Source organism: Micromesistius poutassou, assembly GCF_964030765.1.
Source record: "Micromesistius poutassou genome assembly, chromosome: 11".
Lineage (NCBI taxonomy): Eukaryota > Metazoa > Chordata > Actinopteri > Gadiformes > Gadidae > Micromesistius > Micromesistius poutassou.
The window spans coordinates 5,329,223-5,336,159 of record NC_140281.1 but is presented as its reverse complement, the minus strand read 5'-3'; the positions used below and the strand labels follow the sequence as shown (position 1 = coordinate 5,336,159).

General features: G+C 46.7%; 1 pseudogene across 1 annotated transcript; it reads left to right on the top strand.

The window, feature by feature from the left end:
* The first annotated feature begins 1,491 nt into the window (after positions 1-1,491).
* LOC311355115 (shadow of prion protein pseudogene) lies at positions 1,492-1,866 on the top strand (annotated as a pseudogene). Its single transcript has one exon. The product of its transcript is annotated as a shadow of prion protein pseudogene (transcript).
* The last annotated feature ends 5,071 nt before the right edge of the window (positions 1,867-6,937 follow it).

The following is a 6,937-nucleotide window of genomic DNA, read 5'->3' as shown; positions in this document are numbered from 1 at the left end:
GGACGCGGAGTCCTCGCTGCCATCCCTACAGTAGTCCCCACAGATGCACTAAGCTGTGGGAAAGGTATAGGCAACCCCAACACACCTCTACCTCGACCCACACTAACAGGAGTCAGAAAGCCCTGAACTCCAGTAAACTGTGAGCCATCCATCACAATGGGAAAGATGTAGAGAACAATAAAATAATAAAAATAAATAAAATACTTTAGAATGAAATAGCAATACAAAATGTCTATGTGTACTAAAACGGTCACATCAATATCCACTCATAACAGTTTCTATATTCTACAGCTCCCCACATATAACACAGTACCCATAAGTGTTCTCAGCTGGTCTTGAGCTGGAGAATGGTGAAAGGGCCTCCGGTCCGAGGGGTTGTTGGTCAGCGACCAATTTGTAGAAAACGGGATCACGGCACCACTGTAACCTGCGTTGTGTATTTCTTGTGTAGTATTCACTTGGACACTCAGCATGGGATGCAGCGCGTTTTATTGCCTGTACAATGGGTCGGCAAACAGGTATAGACATTAACTGGTCCGCCTGCAGCAGATATCGTCTTTTCTGCTCTACTAATTATTATGTGTTATGTAAACAAATAAACACAAATAATTAATATATATAATTACTATTACAATACATACAAATGATAACAACATCCATTTTAAATGATAATCGCGCTGAACGCTCATAAACAGGTGCGCACTCCGCTCGTGTGGCGACCAATGGTATTACATGTAAGACACAATAATGGCGGCGACACACACGAGGGAGATTCAAATACATACACAAGACATAGAACTAAAACAACTTATTAGTCACCTGTACAATGGGTCGGCAAACAGGTATAGACATTAACTGGTCCGCCTAGACAAAATAAAAACAATAAGACAACTTGCACCACAGCCATGTAAACGTGCAACCGAAAAAACGAAATGAAATAAAAGAAACAATACCATGCCAATATCTCAATAAAATGAGTTAAATGATGACATATAAGCCAAACATGAACATCAATGTTAAACATGACCATCAATAATCATTTTAGGCGGACAGGTTTCTCACTCAACCTACCTGCAGCAGATATCGTCTTTTCTGCTGCAGGATACCCAGAATGCAAAACTATACGTATACGTAAGTATCAAAATAAAAGTCTCGACCCAATGACACAGGATTTAACCACTATTTTAATTATTTAATTGACTCCGTTACATATATATATATATATATATATATATATTAGTGGTGGGCCTAGATTAATCTTTTTAATCTAGATTAATCTCACTGTAATCTTGGAATTAATCTAGATTAATCTAGATTAAAATGGCTCATTTGAATTCTGCTGAAGGCATTCATAATATGTGTGTGCTACCTAAATAATGACTAAAAGTAAGTCTTTAAGAACGTGTTTCTCAAGCCAGGTAGCGCATTAGACCAGGGGCTCATCTCCTGTTTCCAAAATGCATCACAAACTACACCTGTGGTGTAATTGAGATGAAGATGATGAACCAGCTGTGGGCATCCTGCTGGACGTGTCTCCTCCTCTCCATGTTGCTGTGTGAGCCCGTGTTGTGCAAAGGAGGTCGCGGTGGCTCCAGGGGCTCCTCGCGAGGCACCTCCTCGCGCAGCTCAAACGCGGGAAAATATAACGGCGCCGGGACGCGCTCTCGCTACAGGTCCACGGGACGCTCGTCTCCGGTGCGCGTCGCGGCAGCCGGGGTGGCAGTGGCGTTGACGGCAGACGGCTGGTACGCAGTGGCGGTTTTAGGCACGGGCGAACCGGGGAATTACACGGGGGGCGGCACGAGCACGCAAGAAATCATCTCCCGTAGCTGTTCCTGCGCCACGCCCTCGCGGCTTCCACTTTGATCTCCTCTCACCGCCCGCACGGTGACGTCACACCTCGGTCATGACCTCCATTTAATAGGATCCACCACAACGCTCCCTCCATCTTCTCCCACGATTCTTGCAATTATTTTTTGAATTGCTCCCTCTCTTTCTCTCTCTCCCTCTCTCCCTCTCTCTCTCCCTGTCTCTCTCTCTCCCCCCCTCTCTCTCTCTCCATTTCACTCTCTCTCTCCCTCTCTCTCTCCCTGTCTCTCTCTCTCTCCCTCTCTCTCTCTTGTCGACTGAGCTGTCTCACTCTTATTTATTGTGAACACTCCAGGCCCATCATGAAACGAATATTTGCGGTTTTACCAACTATTGTGATGTCATGGAATGGCATTGTTTATTATTTTCTAACTTTCATTAAACTTAAAGCTGATTTAGTCCTTCGAGCCACCTCTGAATGATCACTCAATGTCTTTAATTCCCTTGTACTTTGAGCAGTGAAGGCATCGCTTTTAAGTCACTTGTAGTATGCTATGATTCACAAGAAGTGCATTAAAAAGGTTAATTATAATTGTATTACTAATTGCATCATTATGAATTAATCACTTGCATTAAGGGTAATTATTCTATACACCGTGCAGGCAGCAAACAGGTAAATGAAGACCTGATCAACAGATAAATAAAGCATTTTATATATTTTTTTGTATATCAAAGTACCGTTAAATCAAATACAAAACATTGTTTCATCATCTCCTATCTCCTCTCAAACTCTGGGGACTGAAAATCAAGGTACGCCCTCTCAAAGGGCTCTGCTTAGATTTTAAAATATAGAAAGGATCCCTACAGAGAAGTACAACTTTTCTTTACCCTTCGCTTGATCCAGTCCGTTTTTTATTGTGTCTAACCCAGTCTCGCTCAAGGAGAAGTCTCTCTATTGGGCTGCTCTCTCCAGCTCCCAGTCACACCTCCACCGTTCTCCTGCAACCACCCAGCTCTTGCGAGATTTCTCCTCGAGCGAGACTTGGTTGGGCACAATAGCAAACTAACTGGATCAAGCGAAAGGTATTTCGCTTGATCTCTCCAGGGCTCCTTTCCATAATGTGAGAACATAGCCATAGACCACATAGTCAGTGGTCACCAGGCCCTTAGGCCCATCCATGTAGGATTCAAACCGCAGGCCGTTCACAAATGTTTAATGGCTTCAGCCTTCTCCCTCAATAATGGACTCTTTCTAAAAATTGTTCTCATTTGTCCCTTAGACCCAAATTCTCAGAAAATAGGGTCCAGGTCGAAAAATCCAGAGGTTTCCTTTAGTTTGTCTGGATAGGCTATCTTGATTGTCTGTCATTCTGTGCTGTTAAATTTGTCTGACTTTCTATCCAATCTGTCTGTCTTGTCTGATGGCCTCTTTGTTCTGGCTGTCTGTGTCCGTCTATCTGCCTTTTTGCCTGCTCCTGCTGTTTCAGTCCTTTTGTCTGTACGTTCGGTTCTATGCATCTCGGTCAGTCTGTCTCTCCTGTCCGTATGTCTGCCTGCCCGTCTGTCTGCCGTCTCTGTGTTCCTCATATGGTGGTGGCTCCTCCCCTTCCCGTGTCACACTTGACCTCTGGTCTGCTGCTGGATCCAGTCGGCGAACTTGACCACCTGGGTGTAGACCCCTGGGTGGTTCAGCCGGGCGCAGCCCTCCCCCCAGCTCACCACACCCGCCAGGAACCAGCACTGCTCACGCTCAACACACACCAGGGGCCCGCCAGAGTCCCCCTGAAACACACATACACATACATAGACAGACGCTAACCCTTGGTTAGGGTTAGGGTTTGGTTAGGGTTAGGGTTTGGTTAGGGGTACGTGTTAGGGTTAGGGGTAGGGTTAGGGTTAGGGTTAGGGGTACGTGTTAGGGTTAGGGTTTGGTTAGGGTTTGGTTAGGGTTACGTGTTAGGGTTAGGTTTTTGTATGATGTTCTGTTATTGTTGGTCCATGACCCTAGGTGCACTGGCACACCATCTCCCAATGCTTTTATTTTATTTTTTTATTTTTTTCCCTTTTTTATATATACACGTGTCTATAAAAAATGTTGTTTTTCATTTTTCTGTTTAAAAAAAAGGAGAAGGAGAGACGGAATAAAAACAGGGGAAGAGAAGGGGGAGCAGGAGGAGCAGCAGCTGGGGTCTGAGGAGCGGAGCAAAAGTAAGGTGAGTATTTTTGTTGTTTTTGTGACCCCCAAGGGGAAACAAAAGGGAGCAAGGTACCGCCAGGATCGGTGAAGGCCCAAGGGGCTGGGGTCCCGAGAGGCCTCCCTTAGTGGGGCAGCCAGCACAGCAACCGGGTCGATTAAAAACACATCTATTAAAAAGAGCAGGTAAAATAAATAAAAAGAAGGGGGAGAGATCTGCATCCACACACACACACACACACACGCGCACCCGCATTCAGACCCATCCATACACATCCTCTCATAAATACTAAATCATCAAGAATAATAATTAAAACGCATGCATATAAATAAATAAAGAATATAGGATAAAAAGTTTTGGATAAAAAAGGAAGCACACTGCAATCTAAAATTCATGTTAAGACTGCAGGAAGTCCTTTTAATTAAAACCATGCACACACATATATATATATATATATGTGTAAAACGAATAATAAACAAATATAGATATAAAATGCAGAAACACTAAAAACACGTGGATAAAAGATAAAAGTGCTAAAATAAGTGCTCAGTTGGAATAATAAATGAATAAATACATAAATAAATAAATAAATAAATAAATAAATAGGTTCTAATTGATTAAAAGAATAAAAATAAGACATATTAAAACCAAACATTCAAACATTCATGTCATTCTTTCATAAAAGCAGGGGAGGAGAGAAAGAACGAGAGGCCTCCAACTAAATTTGGAACTGGAGGCCTAAATAAAATCATGTTGTAAAAAAGAACACAGTAATAAAAACATGCAACATTTTAAAACACACACTGGACCCGGTGCCATGCAGGGAGCCCCAAGGAGGAGTCCCGGGTTCTCCCAGCGCCCCCAGCAGCGGCCCGGCGCGGTCCCTACTCCCTGATGTTCAGGCCCAAGGGGGTAAGTGTTTTTAGTTTGGCTATCCATCTATGCTCCGCAGCCTTCCTCTGTCTGTCCGACCAGCACGCCTTCATCTCCAGCCCAGTTATGAATAATGAGGTAATGGGGTGTGTTTGGAAATGTTCGACCAGTCTAGTGTTGGATGTACCTATGTGTATGTTATATAAATGTTGTTTGAGTCGAGTAAGTATTGTGTGTTTTGTTTCGCCGACATATATGCTGTGGCATTCGGAGCATGTGATGGCGTAGATGATGTTTTTGTCGTGGATTGTGAGTTTTTGAGGAATAGGGCTGGAGGTGGAGGCGTGCCGGTTCCGGATGACCACCAGCTGCTGAAAGTGGCCTTGGTGAGGAGAGGGGGCGCCTCTAGTTGCCGTGGAGAAGCGGGCCCGCACCAGGATATCCTGTAGGTTCCGGTTCTTCCTATATGCTGATATTATTTTGTGGTTATGGAGTGTGGGATTGTTGTGTTGTGCGTGTGTGAATGCGTGTTTCAGTTTGGAGTGTATGTGTATGATGTTTTGTGAGAATGTGCTGATGAGGGGTATGATGCGTGTATGTGGCTGTCGCTCCTGCTCGTCTCCGCTCCCGATGTCAGGGGGCCCCTCAGGGAACCTGTTGGGGAAGACCACCTGACTCAGGGATCCAGACACTCCTAGTGGAGGCCCCACCTCAGACGGCCTGCGGACAGGGGCGGACGCTAAGTCCGCCCCCACAGTGTGGACGGGGTGCCGGCTGAGGTGAGGCATAGAGGAGGGTGGAGGTTGGTCTGGGTTAGGGCGAAGGTGGGGGTCCACGGTAGAGGCCACAGGCGGGTTAAGGTGAGACGCAGTGGGTGACGAGAGGTTATGGTGAGGCGTGGTGAGTGCGAGCTGACTATGATGTACCGCTGTGGAGATAAAATGGCTAGGGTGAGACGGGGTGGGTGGTGAGTGGTGAGGAGGAGACGCGCGGGGGGGTTGTTGGTTGGGGTTAGGGTAGGGGGAGGCGGGGTTAGGGTAAGGGCAGGGGGAAGCGGGGGAGTCCCACACGCCGGCAGAACCCGGGGACGAGGGCCCAGACGGAGGGAGGTCCCCCGAGGGGGCCCGCGGACTGAGCTCCGCCAGCGTGCCGGACAAGATGGACCGCAGAAACCGCTTGGTGTACCCCCTGCCCCTCAGGACCCTAAAGAGGGTCCCGGTGGCCCTCCGCATGTCCGTCTCCTCCGTGCAGAGTCTGTGAAACCGAATGATTTGTGACTTAATAATACCCGCGAATGTGTGCTTGGGGTGAAAACTACTTTTATGAAGGAGTGCGTGCGTGTCGGTGGGCTTGAAAAATACTTTTGTATGGAGGACTGTGTGTGGTGCGTTTGTGGCTGGGAAGAAAACGGTTGTGTCTAAAAAATCGATGTGTTGTGCATGTTGTGTGTATTTAACCTTAATCGTAGGGTGATGTGTGTTGAATATGTGTATGAATTGCAGAAAGTGATCTAAGCTATGTGGCCAGACCCCGAAGATGTCATCCAGGAACCGACAGTACACCTGGGGAAGCGATGGGCAAGACTGCAAAGCAGAATGTTCGAACCCAGCCATGTAGATGTTCGCATAGCTGGGTGCGAACTTCTTGCCCATCGCTGTCCCGTGGGTCTGGAGGTAATGCTTGTCGTTGAAGACGAAGTCACTCCTGCGCAGGTTGATGGTAAGTAGTTCCAACAGGTGACTGTCGGGCCTGTCGGGGTCTGGGTACCGGAGGAGTGCAGAGCGGACAGCCCGCAGGCCAGAATCTATGTCAATGTTGGTGTATAATGAATCTATATCAATTGTGAATAAAAACGCATGTGTGGAAACCGGTGTCTTATTTAGTGTTTGGATGAAGTGGTAGGTATCTTTGATGTAGCTGGGATGCTTCCGGGAGATGGGGTTGAGGTAGTATTCTATAAACTCAGCTGCTGCAGAGGACTCGCTCCCACAGTCGGAGATGATGGGCCGCCCCGGTGGCACTAAGAAAGGGACCGTCCAGGACTCGGGCGCCTTGTGGAT